Below are 19,783 nucleotides of genomic sequence, written 5' to 3'. Positions count from 1 at the left end.
AAGATGCTGGCTGTGGTTTGAACCCATGTCTTCCCCCACCTCCCCTAGTCCTTTGCTGGAACCTAAGAGGTGGGGCTTTAAGGAGAGGACGACATCGTGAGGGTGGAACCTTCACGGGTGGGGCTGTGGGAATCCTGTGCCGTCCCAGGACACCCAGACACGGCGGCAAGGTGCCACCCTGGGAGCAGAGAGCAGCCCTCACCAGACACCCAGCCCCTGCTTCCCAGACCCTAGAGCGCTCAGCAGCGAGTTTCACAGACCCAGTGTGGTGTTTTGTTACAGCAACACAAATAAACGGAGACAACATCCTTAAACACTGACGACTCAGACACCCAGGACTGAAGAGCAAGGCTGGGGCGCGGACACTTTCCAACTTCCAAAGTTATCGCAGGGGCTGGCATTGCGCCGCAGCAGGCGAACCTGCCGCCTGCGACCCCCACATCCCTCATGAGCGCCAGTTTGAGTCCTGGCTGCTCCCTGCTGATGCACCTGGGAAAGCAGTGGAAGGTGGCTCCAGTCCTTGGGCCCCTGCCTCCCAAGTGAGAGACCTGGATGGAGATCAAGTCTCCTGGCTTCAGCCTGCCCAGCCCCAGCTGTTGCAGCCATTTGGGGAGTGAACCACCAGATGGAAGGTCTCCCTCTCCCTCCCCTTCCCTCTTTCTGTAATGCTGCCTTTCAAAGAAACACATCTTTAAACAAAAAGTTATTATAAAGCCACCGTGATCGGGGGTGGGTGTTGCAGCACAGCAGGTTAAGCTGTGCTTGAAAAGCCAGCATCCTACACTGGAGAGCCTGTTTTAGTCCTGGCAGCTCCACTTCCAATCCAGCTTCCTGTTAACATGCCTGGGGAAGCAGAAGATGGCCCCAAAATGCTTAGGCCCCTGCCACCCAAGTCGGAGGTCTGGATGGAGTTCCAGGTTCCTGGTTTCTACTTGGCCCAGCTGGGGCCGTTGCAGCCATTTGAGGAGAGCAGTAGATGGAAGATCTCAATCTGTAATACGGCCTTTCAAATAAATACATCTTTAAAAAACACAAACAAGGAACTCCAAGAGCTTTTGTTCATGTGGGTTCTATCTATCAGCATGCGTCACATTTGAGAGCAAAACAGAAGAGTGTAAACATTTATTCATTTGAAGATCAAAAGCCAATATGGTGACATAAATATTTTTATGGAAAACAACCATTTTCCAAAAGAACAACAGATCGGAGGAGAGGCCGTTTCACACGTCTGCCCCCTCTTCCGTGCCTGACCTGACGGAAGGGCGCTCCTGCACGTGGTGTGCGCAGTCACAGGGCAGGCAGCTTCTGTGTCACCGTGAGGGGAGAGTACAGCGGGAAACCGCACCTTCGAACTGAGCCCAACACAGCTGTCACCAAGCACCAGCCCTGAAGGGGTGCTGAAGCCCCAGGCAGCAGAGGAGGAGCTACAGCTAGTAAACCCTGAACCACCTGCTGTGCCGGGGGAAGCTGCAGTTTCTGTGGTTAAATGGCCCCAGCCTGGCTGGTTTAACGCAGGCGGTCCCTGCGCGCCAGCTGGGAAGAGACGCACACAGCTAGCTCTAGACGGAACCTGCCTGGCGTAGGTAGCGCTGTGTACGTGCTTTCCCAATCAGAGCTGCCCCGGGCTCCCGGAGGCTCACTCTGGGGACCTCTGTGCTGCTGACAGCCCGTGGAGGCCTCGGGACTGACGACCTGTGCGTCCTGGCCCACCCTGGGTGTGTCTTGTCACCACCGCGATGCTGGCCTCGCTCGAATCTGTTGCAGCCTCCTCCAGTACTTCATTTCTGTCTCATTATACATCTTAGGGGACAGGCACTTAGCCTGGTGGTCAAGACACTCGCATCAGAGAGCCTGGGTTCAAGTCCCAGCTCCACTCCCGATCCAGCTCCCTGCAGACGCCCACTGTGGGGGCAGAGGCGGTGGCTGTTGAGTTCCCAGCTCTCAGCTGTGGCCTGGCCCAAGCCTGGCCAGCGCGGGCATTCGGGGAGGGAATTAGCAGATGGGGGCTCTCCCTGTCTCTCCAGGAAATAAATAAAAACAAGTAATCCGCACTTCTGTTATGCCATAAAACAGGGACTTGGGGTGTCATGTAAGCGCAGGGAGCTGTGACCCTTGCTCTGAAGCTTCCTCAGGGCTGAGCCCCGCGGCTCACTGAGGGGCGAGGGCGCAGTCCCAGGACTGTGCAGGCTGACACCACTCTGCTTAACAAACACGTTTCGCTAATTAATTGGACACTTCCAGCTGGTGCTGCCCGTGTCATTCCCAGGCAGCTCTTTAGTGGAAGTGAGTCATTAAAATCTTCCCCCTCTGGACTGGCAAAGGAGGCAAAGGAATTCAGTTCTTGCAAATAAGAAAGGGGTCGGGGGAGCCGTGAAAGCTACAAACAACAGAGCTTGAGTGTGGCCTTTCTCTTACTGCGGCCACAGCCGCGCCGGACGTCACTGCGCGTTCTTCCTGCACAGGAGTTAACACAAACCGAAACGGCCAGGCGAAATCACGTCCCCTCTGTCCCCTAGGAACTCTGCGTCTCTTTCAAACCTCATTTTATCATTTCATGAATCGCTGTGCCCTTTCGAGGAGGATTTGCTGAAGTCCAAGCGGAAGCAGGATTCAGAGTCTTCACTCTCACAGTTCTTTCGACCCATTTCTAGAGAACCCCCACTCTGGTCCTAGCAGCCCGAGGGGTGTGCAGTTAGCCTGCAGTTACAGCAGAAGGGACAATGAAGTCTTTGTCCGCACCTTCCTGGCGCCTGTTTGCAGAATGGGAGGGTGGTTCTTATATAGTACATTGTCCTTCCTAAAATAGAAGCCCAGGAAATGTGTCTCCGGGATTCAGATTCTTGGGTGCTCCTGGTCACTGCAGAGCCAACGCCACAGGGAGAAGGGCTCCATCTCTGCTCTGCGCTCCCACCCCCCAGCCATAAAATCCCGGGCAAGACACGCCCACAGGGCACTGCATCCCGCCTTAGTCTTCGGAACCCAGAGGCCTGTGACATTGCGCCTGCCCTTGACGCCTTCCAAAGGCAGAAATGATAAATTGCATGATCCCGGTGCAAGTGTCACGAAGAGATTCAGACAGAGAACCGTCAGAGCCCAGACAGGGGTGGCCACACTTTCTGATGCGTCTGCGCTGACGTCATCAGCTGGTCTTGGAGGAGGCATTTTCTAGATGAAGGAAATCAAGGAATGTCCCTGGAGGGATCATGAAAGTTCTAGAATGGTTAATAATGAACCAGAGCTGAGTGGAATGAAGGGGCCAGGCCAGTCATTCGCCTGCTGCTTAGATCCACTGCCCACTCTTGCTCACTGTGGTCTGTACCACGAGGTGGGACGAGGATTGACCCCCCCCCCCCCCACAGTCACCCAGGCCCCTGGGCTGCTGGTGAGGTTCAGCCAATGAGAGGCACAGGCAGGAAACAAGTGTGGGAGGATGGGAGAAGCTGAGGTGTTCTCCCCACCCTTGGGAGCTGAGCAGCATCTACAGTGGCCAGGTCTCCTTCACGGCCCTCACCCCTGCACCTGGCCCTTGCCATAGCCCAGTTCCCACCAGTGTGGTTCCCTTGGCTTGGGAGAGGGGAGGCAAGGCGGCGTCCCACTCGGGTTGTTGGCAGTGTCTCCCCGACAGTGCTCCGTTTAGCTTCCCAGTCCTTCCTGGGAAACTGAACTCCTTGTTGGAAACACTGTGTGGGGCTTGGGATGTTGGGGAGAAGCACCTTGCAGAGTCCCCCGAGGGGATTCGGCCTCAGCAGGGCTCTAATCTTTCTAGGGCTGATGAACAAAGAGGCAGGGTCCATGCTGGGCATTTGGGGGAAGAGGCTACCACAACAGACCACGGGGAGTACATGGCCCAGCAAAGCCAAATCAGAGGCACACTCAGAGTTAAAAGGCACAGGCTGGGACCCAGACCTGATGGAGGGCTGAGGACAGCAGGTGGGGGATGACTCACAGGGCCCAGGAAAGCCGGTGACATGTGCCAACAGAGGCAAAGCAAGTGGGTTTGAGGTTGGGGTGCCTTACGGACAGTCTTAGAAGAATGGGGTGAGTCAACCCAGCCGACATCTCACGTCTCTTGTGTCAGAATGAATGACACGATTTATCAGAATTACATACTTCCTAGGAATGTCCACATCTCCCTGTAGTGTCAAAGGTCAATTTAAAAACAGCCCAGGGTTTGTACAACACGTGAATGTACTAAATACCACTGAACTGCATGCTTCTACATGGTTAGATGTATGCTGTATGAATTTCACCTCAATTTACAAAACTGAAACAGCACATTATACCCATGAGATCAAGGAAGTTCTGTGAAAGACACAGAATCTGCCAACTGAGAAAACAAAGGCGCCGAGCTGAGCTGCCGCCCGCAGTGCCCGCACCCCATATGGGCACCAGTTTGTGTCCTGGCTGCTCCACTTCCCTTCCAGTGCTCTGCTATGGCCTGGGAAGGCAGCAGAAGACGGCCCCTGCACTGTCGTGGGAGACCTAGAAGAAGCTCCTGCTTCCTGGCTTTGGACAGGCCCAGCTCCAGCCGTTGCAGCCATCTGGGGAGTGAACCAGCAGATGGAAGCTCTTTTTCTCTGTCTCTCCCTCTCTCTGTCTATAACTCTGCCTCTCAAATAAATAAATAAATAAATAATCTAAAAAAAAAAAAAAACCCATAAACAAATTGCCCAGGGCATTATGATTTTTTTTTCAATACAAATAATTTTCCTGTTGTTTTTGGAAACAGAGTTTGATACGATATGCCAGGAATTTAAGATCTGGAGAGAGGAGATGCCCAAAGAGAAGGCACACAAAGATGGATGGATAGATGATAGGTACAAATAGCGATGATAGATACATAGATGATAGATAGATGGCTACATAAAGACAACAGAAGTATTTAAACCCCTCTATGGGATTTTTCTGGGAAGCAGAAGTTGGTGGGGGCAACTCACGTTAGAGTTTTGAAGTACTTGGGACTACTCTGGCTGATCCCTCGCACTCACACCCGCAGCCGGAACACAGACTGTGGCATACCCGGGGGGACTATATGGGTGCTGCTTCCCCTGCAGGTGGCCCACCTCGGCCTTCCCGACCCTCTGCTCCATGCCAGGCCAGAGATGCCCATGAGGACTGACTGATTAAACACTCCCAGGGCCCAGGGCTGCTGTCTGAGGACCGTGGGAGGGGCACGAAGGGCTGGGGAGCCAGAGACCTGTTCTCTTCAGGAGGCAAAGCTCATAGAGCCCAGGTGATGAGATGGGAGCGGAAGCGCGGGCCAGGTGACCTTGGGTGGTCCTGGAGCCCTGGACCACTGAGAGGCCACTCCAGACTGGCCAGTGGCAGCTGCCCACGCACAGGATGGGCTGCTAGAAGGCAACTGCCCATCTCTCAGCTCTGCTCAGGCCTCATGGGGAGAGGAAGGAGCCAACTCAGCAGCCGGAGGAAGGGGCAGAGAAGTCACTGCCCAAACCCAGGCAAGGCCCAACAAAGTCCTGGGCTTAGAAGAGGAGGGAGTGCAGCCGGAGACAGGAAACATGAAAGCCCCCGCCCCGAGGTACACTGACGCGGGAGGCCCGGCAGCCGTGCCCTGGGCAGTACCCAGAGCAGGATTCAGGCTGCCCACCGCTGGAGGGGCAGGCCGCTCCCTGCTCCAGCCGGCGTCTGGCTTTGAACTCTGTGCCTGCGCTCATTGAGGAGTTCTCACTAGGAAAGTAAAACAGGCGCAAAGTTGTTGCAAAGCTTGTGTCCTCCCCAGCCCACAGAGAGAGACTGGGGGGACCACGACCAGGACAGGAACGGGGTGGGGGGGTGGCCTCTACAACCACCCGGCTCCGCCCAGCCCTCCGCCTCCTCTTCCTCACCTCTGTTGGGCCCAGAGTCTTCACAGCTTGAAACAGCAACAAACCTCTCTGGGGCCTCTCAGAGAAACTGGTTTTGTTTTCCTTTAGCCGGGCAGGTTAGACAAAGTGAGAAATACAGAAGTATTGAGGCCTCGGCCTCACGCTGGGGACGCCGTGCACGCCGAGTCCAGGTGGCAGCAGCACAGCTGCAGACGTGACCACAGGGCACTGGTCCCAGCTGGCTGGCTTTGGCGTCTCTGCGGTGCACACAGGGTGCGTCTGCTTTTCTTTATCCGGCAGAAGAGGGTTTTCTTGGAAACAGGACCAAGAATGACATGGGTGTGATCTTCATTCCTTTGAAGAGAAGCGATTTCTCTCCCAGTGGTCAGGAAACCTCGGCTTCCTCATTTCTGGCTGGCAGAGCAGCAAACGTGGGTGCAGAGAGAGGGTGCAGGCTCTGCCAGGAGCCCTGGTGAAATCCCTCTGCCCCCACCATCCAAAGTCTACCTGGCTCTTTCAGGTTTGCTCTCACAACTCAGTCCGAGATGAAGGAAGAGAAAAAACCTAGAGCAAAAAAAGCCAGCCTCCCTGATCTTTCTGGGCCCCTCGGCCCCTCCTCCACTCCAACTCTGTCCCTGTCCCTACTGCGACCTAGGGACAGATCAGCTCTCCAAGGTGGGGGAGAGGGGGCTGCCGTCATCCGCCTCCAGGTCCTCAGAGGTGGCTGTGCCTGGCCCGGAGTGCTCGGTCAACGTCTGGCAAACAGGAAAGGGGACCGCAGACCAGTGGGACAGGCTGCTGGGTACCGGGCATGGAGACCGAGGGAAGGGGGTGCCGTGAGAAGGGGTGATTGGAGGGTGGGGATGGAATGGGACTGGGGTCAGGTTCTACTTCCAGAGGTTCTGTGGATCCAGGCTCAGAGACGGCCAAGGTAGACACTGCTTCACTGTTGCCCAGAGAACAACCCCAGGACACATCCGTCACCAGGAGGAAAGTGAGACTTGGGCAGCAGGTGGTGGAGGCCCTCAGGGGACGGCAGGAGTGGGGGTTCCTCCCTGCTGCTCCAGGGTCCACTGTGTGGGCTTTGCAGGGGTCCGCCTGAGCCTTTACAGCATGTGGCCTCAGCATGGTGTCCATGCCTCTCAGCTTCTCCATCCGCAAAATGGCGACAGTGAGAGCAGTAGTCCCTCATAGACGTTTTGAAGGTGAAGTAAATTAAAACCCCAGCAGGGCTGGCCGGCCCGGGACTTGGCTTTGGAAATAAAGTTGTATTGGGACGCAGCCACATTCATCGGATTATGCACCATCTACTGGTGTTTAGGTGCTGCCACAAAGCCTGAGCTAGTTAGCCTCTGGTGCTGCACAGAAAGTTTGCAGGCTGCCTCCCCACTCCCCCGCCAGTGCAGAGATCTGATAATAACGGTGCACAGTAAGGGTGACAGCGGCTCTTACTAAGCATTTTCCCCAAACCCTCCATGGACGTCACCCGCTCTGACGTGTCGGGCTCTGGGGATCAGGGTGAAGAGGACAGATGGGCCCCACTGCCCCCGTGGGACTCACCCCCGAGAGGCCACAATTCCAGACTGCCACAAGCTTTGGGGGAAAATGAGCAGGTGCTGTGCTGGAGACAGGGGCAGCCACTTGGAGGAGCAGCGGCGGCGGCAGGTGGGGGACAAAGGGAGCCGGGCTGAGCAGGGAGAGCACGGGACGCAGAGGGGCAGCCAGGGCACCCAGCGGCTGCCGCTGCCCGAGCACCATGGACAACAGGAAAGGCAGGAGAAAAGGCAGGAGCCAAAGCATACGGCCAAGAGGGCCATGGGAAGGTGTCTGGACTGAGAGCAAAGCAGTGTGAAGCCACGTGGGCATTTTAAGCAGCCATGGACAGTGTCTGCTTTGGAATCTTAAAAAGACCAGTACAGGGGCTGGTGTTGTGGTATAAAGGGTTAAGCCACAGCCTGCGATGATGGCATCCCATCTGGGCGCCAATCCAAGTCCCAGCTATTCTACTTCCAACCCAGCTCTCCACTATGGCTTGGAAAAGCAGCAGAAGTTGGCCCAGATCCTTGGGCCCTTGCACCTACATGGGAGGCCCAGACAAAACTCCTGGCTCCTGGCTTCAGGCCGGCCTAGCCCTGGCTACTGTAGCCATTTGCAGAGTGAACCAATGGATAGAAAGTCTTTCCCCAACCCCCGTAACTCTTTCAAACAAATAAAATAAGTTAAAAAAAAAAAAAAAAAAAAAAAAAGACCAGTCCAGGTGGATGTTTGGCCTAGTGGTTGAGACCCCTGCGTTCCACACAGGAGCGCCTGGGTGTAACAGCCAGCCCTAGCTCCTGACGCCAGCTTCCTGCCAATGCGCATCCCGGCAGGCAGCAGCTATGGTCAGGTACTTGGGTTTCTGCCACTACCAGAGAGACCTGGCTGAGCTCCTGACGCCCAGCCAGGCAGTGCTGGCCACTGAGGGCACTGAGCCAGTAGAGAGGTGCCCTTTCTCTGTTCCTGTCTTCCTGCCTCTTGAATGGAAACAATAAAAACCACTTTCTGGACACGGCATGGAGATGGCCCGTGGCAGTCCAGGGCAGCAGGGAGCAGCTAGGAGGCTGAGGCACACCCAGATGCGGATGTGTCCACCTCAGGCCTGGGCTGCAGTGGGGGGCGGGGGCTGGACGGCATGGGAGGAATGGAGGCTGACCCTCAGGCTCGGGCTCCATACCTGGGCACCGGTGATGCTGTGTGACAAGTCGGGGAGAGGCAAGGGTGAAGGGAGGGGAGCCAGGAGCTGTTTGGGACTATTCCTGAAGGCCCCCTCCAGTGACGAGATGACCACCTGACCCCCGAGACCTGCCGGTGGCCAAAAGACTTCCACTGGCTTCCCATGCGCTTTCTGTGCCCTGCTGCCTCGCCCGCTGTGCTGTGTCTGGATCTCTAGCCCCTGTCTGGGTCACAGAGTGGGATCCAGGGGTGTGGTCCGAGCGTAGTGACGTCCTGTGCACGTCCTGCCCACCCACGCTCCCCTCCCCAGTCATTGCTTCAGAAACGCTCACAGTCACAACCACAACCTTTCAGGGGGCACAGCGCTGCTGGCCTGACTCCTCGTGCTCACCGAGCTGGGTGCGGCCCCACGGGTTCCCCAGGTGTGTACACATGTGAGCTCTTCCATCAGCGCCACACGCACCCGGACCCTGACCGGAGCCGCTGCTCTCCTGCAGCCAGAGCCGCCCGTCCGCTCCCATCCTCTCCTCTCTCTCTCGTCTCCTCCACACACATTTTCCTCCTGGTTTCACCCAGTGCATTGTTCTGAATTCATGGTTACTCTGGACTAGTTTGCTCCAAACATCATTCATTCTGTTCATCACTTTGCGTAAGTCATTTCTTCAGTGAGAAGCCACCACAGGCAGACAGGGATGGGGAAGCAGCAGAGCATTGCGGTGGGCCCAGTGCCCCAGTCCCAGAGCCTGGCCCAGCCCACCTCAGCTCAGCAGCATCCCTCTCCCCCTCAGCCTCCTGAGTGCACCTGGACCCTGCGGTCCCGACACATCCGGGTGGGGTGGGAAGGTGCAGGTGAGGCCCCTGTCCCCTGGAAATGCCAGCTGTGTCAGTCCCAACACCTCGCAGGGGTGGGGAACAATCACCTGGCCTGGCCCTGCCCAGGCAACCACCCGGAAGGACTGGAAATTGAGCCCATCTACAGCAGGCCCATTTCAAGTTGATATATATTCTGGTACGGTCCAGGAAGCACATTGTAAATATCCAAACGGCCCCTACCAGAAAAGTTCGCTGCCCCGGAACGCAGCGTGAGCACACACTTGGATTTGCCGATGATCTCTCCCACACTTCCTTCTTGAAACTCCCTGATCCCTCTGTGGATGCCGCCCGCCAGACTTTCTGCTTCTCCTTCTGGCCCGACTGCACCTGCTGGCGACCCGGCTCCCTGCAGGGGCTCCCCACTGGGTCAGCCCTCTGCCCTTTCTCTCACCACAGCTCCCACTTCTCCTCATGGAGGGGGAGGTAGGGAGGAGCACCCTCTCCCTGCCCCTGGCCACCAGACTGCACGTGTGAGGGAGGCATGGGCGGGGGAGCCCCCACCTCAGCAAGTTTCGGGGCTGGCATCTCACCACAGTGCTCTCCCGAGCGGGTCCCTGCCTGGCCATCCTCCCTATGCGCGCGTGCTCCTTCTCTCTCTCTCTCTCTCACACACACACACACACACACACACACATACACACACAGGCACATGGGCACACGGAGCACACACGCTGAGGAGCCAGACCAGCGCCCAGCGGCCCTGGGAGCATCGCACCCACACCTGGCAGAGAGCAGTCCACAGCAGGACCAGTCCAGCCTCGGCCCCGCCCATCCTGGGAAGGCCCAGAGGAGAGGGGAGCGACTGAGACTCCCCTGCCAGCGAGCACAGCATTTCCCCCCACCCCACAGATCCCTGCCCTCAACCACTACCCAAGGAGATTAAATGGAAATTCTCACAAGTAAAGGATTCCTGAGTTTTAAGCTGTGCCCTATTCAAAGCAGTAGAAGATGGCCCAAGTCCTTGGGCCCCTTCACCCACCTGGGAGACCTGGAAGAAGCTCCTGGCTCCTGGCTTCGGATCAGCACAGCTCTGGCTATTGCAGCCATTTAGGGAGTGAACCAGTGGATGGAAGACCCCCACCCCCACTTCTACCTCTGTAACTCTGCCTTTCAAATACATAAATAAATCTTAAAATAAATAAATCAATAAAGCCCCATGGTGGGCAGTGTGATGCCTTCACCCCAGTCCCCAGCGGGTCCACACTGGATACTGCGCCCACTAGTGACTTCCTGACCATTTTGATTATCAGCTCGACTGCTCCAGTATCTCAGTGCTAGGGTTCAAGTAGCCTTAATTTTACTCCACGATGTCCCAAAGGGCAAAAGCAGTACCACGGGCAGCTTTATAAGAGCACACTGTTGTAAGTGCTTTATTATTGGCATGAGTCTCTTACTGTGCCTAATTCATACTGTCAACACTGTCTCACAAGATGTATGTGTGGGGAACGACACTGGGCACGGGGCTCAGTCCTACCACGGTTTCAGCACCCGCTGGGAGTCTGGGAGCACATCCCTCAGATGGGGGCAGGGAGATGCTGTATTCAGAAGCCTTGGTTTGACCTTTTGGGGACTTTTAGCTTCCAAAGGTCAATATCACGCTAGCCTGCTCCTCTGCCCACAAAGGCTCGTCCACAGCCGCCTCTGTGTTAGGTTTCTATTTCCAAGGCTGACCACAGATGTGTGACATTCTGACAGCTGCCTGCAGTCGGGGGAGTCTGTGGCGGGGGGTAGAGTGGCAGGGAGGCTGGCTCTGGTGCAGGCCCATGGAGGGAGCAGATGAGACAGAGGAGGTCTCTCTGCCCAGCCTCGGGGGACAGCTTCCTGAGGTCCCAGGCACACACACCCCAGATGCCCGGGCCACACACAGGCAGGCGTCCTAGAGCCCAGGTCAAAGAATGCAGCCCCTTGGGGCCACAGCTGATGCCAGCTGTTGAGACTGATGGCTGGGCTGGGTCAAGGTGACACAGGTCGGGAGTCCAGAGAGGAGGTAAGAGAAGCAGGCAAGATCTGGGGAGTGGCTTTGCCTCTGCAACGGAGCCAGTCAGCTCGGGAAGGACTTACAAGATCAGCTAGCCAAGGGTTTCACGGTAAAAACCAATCCAAAACACAGCAACGAAACTCCTCAAACCAAATCTCTTGCATAAGCAGCTACAAATCCAAGGGAGCCAGGAATGGCTCTGCCGAAGCAGGGCCTGGTGGCTTGCTGCCATCGCCACCCTGCTGGCAGTTCTCTTGGGTAACTAGGGTTATAACGGCTTAGGGTTAGGGTCTGATTCCTCAACAGCATGATGAGGACTTCCTAGCTCTTCCCAGCTTGAGTGTTCACAGCATCACAGCCATCTCTACACCGACCCAGTGGCATCATCATCAGCGTCGTATTTTCAACGAAGTGTTTCAGCCCTGAGTTGCTAAGCAACTTGCCCCAAATCATAGGGCCAGACCTAGTGGAGCCGGGATTTGAATACAACAGCAGCCCCTCCTCCGTTGCCATCTTACTGGGGGGAGAAGGGGTTATTCCAAGACTCCCAGTAGATGCCTGAACCATCAGTAACACCAAGCCCTATATATAATGTATTTTTTTTCCTTATACACACACACCTACCTATGATAAAGTTTAATTTATAAATTAGGCACAATAAGATATTAACAACAATAACTATTAAGAACACAGGATAATAATAACAATGTATGCACAAAAGCTATGTGAATGTGATCTCTCTTTCTCTCTCTCAAAATATTTTATTGCCCTGTGTTCCCCTCCTCTTCTTGTGACAACATGTGTCATTCCCAGCAAGCGATCGTGGCTCCTCTTTGGCGGACCTGAGCAGCCGGCATCACTGCTCTTTCAGTGCACGGTCAGTCCAGAGCAAAGGAACAGGCACCTGCACACAGGCATCAGCACCCGACGTCACTCTAACTGGGGCGGCTGCTAGGTGACAGATGGCGGGTAGTGTCTACAGGGTGGATACAGTGCACAGAGATGACACACAGCCAGCGCAGGGCCGAGAGGGACTGGACACACTTTTTGGAACGGTGCACAATTTAAAACTTATGAGTTGTTTATTTCTGGAGTTTCTATTTATTATTTTCAGACTGTGGTTGACCACAAGTAGCTGAAACTGTGGAAAGTGAAACCACAGACAAGGGGAGGCTCCTGTGCGGCTTTGACTCCAAATCCCGTGCTCGCGCCTCTGTCACGGCTAATAGAGAATGAAACGTGTTCTCACCAACATCGACGGGGAGGTGTTGGCTAGCGACCTGCTGCAGGGCTGGACTGCCGGGGGTCCACTCCCTTCTGCCATTCCTTTACCTGTGCCCCTTTTTACCGTCTGGAAAATGGGACAATATCAGCACCTGCCTCCCAGCCTCCAAGCCAAGATGAAATGTGTCCATAAACAAGCGCTTCGCAGCCACGTGTGTCCACCCTTCCCCCAGCCACACTGATGCGGCGCCTGCTCCGCGTGCAGAGGCCTGGACGTTACTCTATAAGGGAAGGGGTGTGGAGTGAGCCGTCAGACAGCTGGGCAAGGCGGACACCATGCCTACACACAAACCAGCACTGGTGCTCAGGGCAGTCAGGTCCCTGGACGCTCTGCCTGAGAATGCCCCAGCACAGAATGAATGCTTGAGAAGCACCACCTGGATTCCCGTGATGACTCCAGGCGCTTCCGGCTGCTGATGGATGCCCTGCCTCTGCTCCTGGCCGTGCCTCCGTCCACGGCTGCCAGGGCCCTGATCTCCTGGGCCTCTCTCCTGAACCCCAGACTCATCCCGCCTGCCTAGGCCACTGCTTCATGCTTAAGGCATCACAGATCAGCCAACCCCTGCCCCATCCCGCTCTTCCCATAGCCTTCCTCCACTGCAGAGAAATAGCACCACCCATCGCCGAGTCACCCTTGGCTCTTTCTTCCTCTCCATCTCACGGACCCTGCTGGCACTTTCTTCCCAACACATGCCCGGTCAGCTACTTCTCACCATCCTCAGCACCACCACCGAGGCTCCGCCTCACCGCGGCCCTAGCAGGTGCAGTGCTGGCCTCCTAGCTGTCTCCTGCTCTGCCCTGCTCCCTTAGGGCCCACTCCTAACCACAGCCAGAGGGACCCACAAAAGTGTCAAGTCAGATCTGTCACTCTGAGCCCATGGCCCGGTAACACTCAGAGTAGAAGCCAGGGTCCTCAGAGGTCAGGGCCCAGCACAGTGCAGCCCTCTGCTCCGTGCTCACATGCTGGGGGCTTCCCTCATCCACTGCCTACAGCCAGGCTGGCCTTGCTTTCCTTGAAGAGTAGAACTGCCTTCTGCTTGCTGCTCCCCTGCCTGGAGCGCTCTTCACCCTGAAACAGGGCCGGCCTCCTCCTGTACTTCCAGGATCGGCTCAAACACTACCTCGCTCGCAAATGAGGCCTTCACCGACCATCCTACATGGAAATCCAACATCACTCCCCTCCAACCCATGCCCCAGCCCCTGCTGCAGCTCCCCCCACTCCCAGCCCTGCACCCAGAGCAGTGCATGTGACAAGTGCTCAGTAATCACAGACAGATGAATGGCTGCCTTCTTGCTATTCTGCGGACAGTCTCTTGGCCACTAGCTTCTCGTGTCACCTGTGTGTCCAAGTCCTGAGACTCAACAGTTCCAGCCAGAGAGGACAAGGCCGACCTGGGACAGGGGGAGCAGGGGCAGGGTAAGGAAGGCAGGGTCCAGGAGACTGTCACGGTGAAGCCCGACAGCCCCCCACTCAGCAGGTGCACAGTAGGGGACTCTGGTCTAAGGGTATCGGGTACCTGGGAGAATGGGGCAGTGCCAAGAATGCTCCAAAGGCAGACAATCCCACACCTCGATTCAAGCAGCAGTGATGGGTCGTCTCCTGGGTGCCAGGCCTCGCACAGGGTGGCCTGAGACCTAAAATCCTATTGGCCTGGGAACATCATCAGGAGGAACAGTGCTGGGCGGGCTTTCCTCTCTCTGCTCCTGTCTTCAAGGTTCATCTCAGACCTCTCTCTTCTGGGTAGACCTTGCTCACTCCCCCTTCTCGCCAGGAAACCTCACTTCCTACTGTAGTCATCACACCAGAACAAACTCCACTTCCTGCCGTCTCCCTCCCAGCCTGAGTGGGGCCACTCTCCCCGCCTGTCTGCCTCCCCTCTCCTGACCTGGTCCCTGCCTCCCTCCCCCATGGGGTTTTGTGATGCTGATTCTCACCCACACCCCCAACTCTTCAGCTGGCTCCATCCCATCAGCTTCCAAACACTCACAGTCTCTCCTTAGGCTGGAGAAAAACAAGATGCTCACCCTCAGATTTCCCTAAAGTTCGTGCTCTTTCTCCACCCACTCTTCTCTTCTACCCAACGCTCGGCTCCCCCACCCTCACCACCTGCCCACACTGCTCTCACACGGTCACCGGGGGCCTCTGGGTCTCCAATGACACCAGTCCATCTCCACTCTTCACCCTGTCTGAGCAACACCCTGCGCCAGCCCTATTCTTCTCTGGAACCACGCCGTGCTAGCACTGAAGCCCGTGCCGAAACGGGCAACTTCCGCCCACCTGTCTCCCCAGCCTCAGCCCATGCGCTCCTGCCTCCTAGAATCTCTTTTTAAAGCGTCACAGGCACTTCAGAGCCAGCACAACCAAAACGGGAGCAACTCTCCCCAGCTGCTCTCTCCAGCCTGCCCTCATGGTCACGACTCACTCCCCACGTGGCTGCTGCCATCAGAAACCTGGCAGCCCTGATGCTGCCCACCCCCTGCCCCCTGCCCCGTCCCAGCTCAGCCGCCCCAGCTCCTGGGCAGCCCAGAGGCAGCAGGAGCTTAGCTTGCAGGACGGTCTGCTCTGGCACAAGGAGTTCTCTTGCCTGTCTCATTTTAATTTAAAATTCAAATGCCTTGAAGCGAGGCACACATGTTCCAGCTCCCCAGGGTCCCCTGCAACTCTCTACTGCCACTAAACACTTGGAAGGAAAAAACCCAGCTTCACTGAAAACCCCAGAGACACTGGGCTCTGTGTACGTATGGGCTCATGTAGTCCTTCCAGCAACCCCAGAGGGGAGACATTCCCATCTCTGTTTACCTGTGGAAATAGGGACACCCATGGAGGTTGGGCAACTTGCCCAAATCATACAGCTCCACCCAGCAAGTCACAAATCCAGTATCCACCCTAGGCTGCCAGATTCAGAAGACCACAGGACTTCCGCTCTACTACAAGCGGAAGAAGTGCTGTGCCTAGGCTATGAATCGAGGAGCTCCTTCTGCAGCGTGGGAAAGGAGAAAGAATTCAGGTGGACCTGGGCAGCAAACGGAGAGAATGGGTGATCAGGTCCCCCAGGAAAAGGCCATGTGGCTCAGGGCTGGGAATGGAGTCAATCGGGATGACGGGCTCAGAGAGGTGGGACAACAAGGATCCCTAATAGGCAGGGAGAGGAAGAGAAAGCTCTGGGGGCTGGCATTGTGGTGCCGCAGGCTAAGCCACTGCCTGCAATGCCACCGTGCCATATAAGCACCAGTTCAAGTCCTGCCTGTTCCACTTCTTCTTGTGAGCAGCCCCCTGTTAATGCACCTGGAAAAGCAGTAGAAGATGGCCCAAGTCCTTGGGCCCCTGTCACCCCCAAGGGAGAAACAGAGTTGTAGGCTTCCGGCTTCAGCCTGGTCCAGCCCTGCCCGTTGCAGCCCTTTGGGGAGTGAACCAGCAGATGGCAGATCTCTCTCCCTCCCTCTCCCTCTCTCTCTGTAACTCTACCTTTCAAATAAATAAATCTTTCGCAAAAAAGATTCTGAATATCACAAACCAAAGTGGCCAAGGAGAGAGCTGGGTGAGAGCAGAGCTGTGAACGGACTTCCATGGGAGTGAAACAGAGCTCTGTGGAGAGGGGCAGCGGCCTGAGCACGCTGCCTGGCCCCACCCCGGCCTTGGCAGGGCAGGGAATGCCCATGGGGACAGGCTGGCAGCCGCCGGGGAGCCGGGCAACAGCTGCAGCAGGGCTGGCGACAGAGGATGACCAGGACCCGAGAGCCCTCGGCGTAATCTGAGCAGCGTGGCAGGTGCCCAGCACACTGAGTGACGGAGAGGCCACGAGCCGGCTACTTCCAGAAGTTTGTCCATGAAAGACAAAGAAGAGGAGTTGGGGCCTTTGTGAGGGAGGAAAAAGGGCCCAGAACAAGGGAGTAACGGTGTGTGTGTGTGTGTGTGTGTGTGTACCTGCTCTCCCCTCGGTCGGGAGAAGGGCACGGCCTCCTTGAGAGCAAAGGCTGCGGGGAAGTTCAGGGATGGTCTGGATTGCTGGGAGGTGGTGGGGCTGTGGCAGAGCCCACAGCGTCATGAAAGAGGCTTGGGGATCTGCAGACATTGGCGGGAGGGGAGCCCCTGCCCCCCACTCCTGCAGAGGGACTCTCGCTGTGCTGGGTCCACAGGACCTGCCCGTCAGATGTGCATTGCACGGCACAGCGCCACGTGTTTGCACGCTGCTTCTGTCATGGCACGATCTGAGCACGCCCCACCGCCTGCCTCCAGACACCAGCATGCAAACCGTGCATACCTCTGTCACCGTAAATAGACTCGGAATCTGTCAGGCCAGTGCATATTTTCACTTTTGTTTCCTCCTAGGCCCTCCACCCCACTTCCTCACAAGAAGAAAGCCGTGGGGGTCAAGGCTGCTCTCTGGCCCCTCCAGTACAGCTTTCCTCTGGGCAAAACAACAAACTCCCACTGGTCTCACCCTGGCCGTGGCAGCAGCAGGCACCTGCCAGCCCTAGGGATTGCTTCTGCCCTATGGCATGGGCTCCTCTTCCCCCAGCACACACACAGACACCCCCTGCTGCAGCTCCATGGCGACAGAGCTCCTGCCCACAGCAACCCCAGAAAGAGCGGCCACCTGGGCAGAAAAAGCTTTTCAGAGACCCAGTCTGCCGCCGCCACCCTCCTGTGATCCGTGCACTCTTCAAGACACTCATCAGCGACAAAGGCATCGGGCAGCTTTTGGTGAACCCCAGCTGCCTTGAGCAGAGACACTACAGGAAGAGCGCAGGATTTGGAATCAGAAGGTGTGGGCCTGGCCCTGCCCTGTGTGCCATGAGTTCTAGCCTGCAGCCAGGGGGAGCTGGAAGGAGCAACACCTGTTCTCTGTGGATGTGACAAGAGAATGAGCTACTGTAAACTCTGTGGTGTTATTCTGACTACAGGGCGCGAGGCATGTCCTACTGGGTGCCCAACCTCTCTTCTCATGAGCCCTGTCCCACTCATGTTCCCCCTGTTCCTCAGAGGTCAGGAGAGGAGCACCCCAAATGAATCTAGACCTCCTGAATGCTAGGTTCCAGGATACACACAAAATCAGACGCAGGTTGTCCTGAGTTGGCTTGGCTGGACACAGGGGTCAGGCAGGGAGCCTGTCCGTGTGTGCCTTGCACAGCCTCCAGCAGAACTGGTTCCACTTGCTGGGAACAGACTCTTACCAGAACTGGGGGCCTCTGAGATTGATAAGGAGATGGGCAGCTCTGGCTCTGAGAAAGCAGCTGGGGCAGGGGTAACCAGCGACCACAGGAGCCCCGTGCCTGGCCCAGGGGAGGAGCTCGGGGGGTCACTGACACACTGGGTGCTTGCCCCACGCAATCCAGGACAGGTGGACAGTAGTCCTGCTTTGGCCTCATTCAGGAGGGCATCAAGGGGAACGAAATAAAAACAAAACGACAAGAGCGATGAGAAAATGCTTTGCAAAGGAAAGAGCAGTGCAAACAGGGAAATAGGATGTTTTTCTTCCAGGTTGTCCCCAGTGAAGCAGAAATAGTCACAGGCGGCCAGTGCCCAGGCACCTTCCCACCCCTAGCCCAACAGAGCTGATCTGCAGGCAGTGGGCAGCCCACGCTGCTGATCGTCACTACATGCCCCAGGCACTAAGCTCCAGCTTCCGGGGACCGGCTCTTTCCCATGTTCCCTCACGGCCCCGCAATCCCGAGCCAGCGGATCCTTCGAAAAGCTTGCCGACTCAGGGAAACCCTGCCCACCCTGCCACTGCCACAGACCTCAGCCGCGCCAGTGGGGACAGCCACCCTCTCTGACACCAGATGCTGGCTCAGACGGGAGCCTCTTCTGGGCCCGGAGAGGAGAACTGATCCACTCCTCAAGCCACAACAAAAACATGAAGATAACCCCAAACCCTCTGCAGAGGCTGCCGGCTCGCCACCTGTGTGTCACACACACCTTTCCCGCAGCTGTCTCTGCCTCTCCTGCTTCATGGGGTGGCCTGGTCAGGCTCTCACCCACACCTGCTTTGCTGGGGCTAAAGCATTTCCGCAGCCCCATGGAGTCGGAAAAGCCCACCCTCGGCCTTCTGCTGCCTAAAAGGGTCTTGCACAGCGCCAGCACCGCTGTTCTATTCCCAGAAGTTCCTGAACCAGCGCCCGGTGCTGCACGCCTGCCTTCCAGCACCCTGCGAGAGAGCAGGTCTCTCCGGATAAAGGAACTCTGTTCCGTGGGCCCCAGCCCAGCGCGCGCTCGGCCCCCGAACCTCTGAGGATCTGCAGAGCTAAGCTGGTCACCGGACGCCTCCCGCTGGAAGGGGCAGCCTCGGCTCACCCACACTCGCCACGGCGAGATCGCCAAGTTCTCACCGACGTAAACTGGAAACAGCCAAGCATGGAACCTCTGTAGGAGGCGGCAGAACCGGCGAGGGAAGGGGCCCGCGGCGGGACGGGCCGCCGCAGGAACCCGCAACAAGCTCGGCCTTGACCGGAGCCCGGCAGAGCGGGGACAGGGCGCCCGGACCCACGAGGACAACTCGGTTTCCGCGGGTGCTCGGCCCCCCGGCAGCTCGGATGTCTCCTCAGAGCCTTGGTTTGGTTCAAGACCCCTCCGGGTCGCGCTCCTAAACGAGCACGCACCAGCGGAGCGTGCTTAAGACACCCAGCCCTGGAGTCACGCAGGCCGGAGGCTCCCAGGCACCGCGACGAGGGTCAGCGGGGCAGACCTGCAGGGCGAGCACCCTACCCTGACCCGGCCCCTCCGGTCTACCGGCGCCTCTGGACCAGCTGCCCAGCTCCGGCCCCCGCCGCACCTCGGCCCTGCTGCGAACACCCTCTCGCCCCACACGCCCCTGCCCCGCGCGTCTCCCGGACCCGAGCAGCGCTGACGGGCGGCCGGGACGGGGCTCTGCAGCCCGGCGCTTCCGGTTTCAAAGTCTCGGGGCGAGCCGGCGGCACTCTCGGGTCCCCCTCCCGCCGCCCCTCCCGCGACTCACGTGTAGCTCGGCCGGGGTTTCGCCCGCAGCTGTTGGCAGGCGCGCGGCTGCGCGGGCTGTGGCCTGGGAGGCGAGGCGCCGGCCAGGCACTGGGCCCTAACGGTCGCTGCCCAAGCGCTCCAGGGTGGAGTCGGTAGGGAGGGCGGGACCGGGGC

At 57.4% G+C, this 19,783-nt stretch overlaps 1 protein-coding gene across 10 annotated transcripts in view; it reads right to left on the bottom strand.

Annotated features, from left to right (window-relative positions):
• TRAF5 (TNF receptor associated factor 5) overlaps positions 1-19,783 on the bottom strand; it is a 51,729-nt gene extending 31,946 nt beyond the window's left edge. For 7 of the 10 annotated variants that reach the window (XM_089312141.1, XM_089312143.1, XM_089312142.1 and 4 more), the window contains exon 1: positions 19,629-19,783. The gene's annotated coding sequence lies outside the window, so the exon portion shown is untranslated. Of the gene's footprint in view, positions 1-1,251; positions 1,663-12,637; positions 12,740-19,628 lie in introns of those variants that run through there. The other 3 variants (XM_089312139.1, XM_002717531.6, XM_089312140.1) reach the window with 3 other exon arrangements.

Source organism: Oryctolagus cuniculus, chromosome 13, assembly GCF_051225735.1.
Source record: "Oryctolagus cuniculus isolate XC-2025 breed Fujian yellow rabbit chromosome 13, ASM5122573v1, whole genome shotgun sequence".
NCBI classification, from domain to species: Eukaryota; Metazoa; Chordata; class Mammalia; order Lagomorpha; family Leporidae; genus Oryctolagus; species Oryctolagus cuniculus.
The sequence above is the reverse complement of the archived record's forward strand: the minus strand, read 5'-3'. Positions and strand labels throughout refer to the sequence as shown.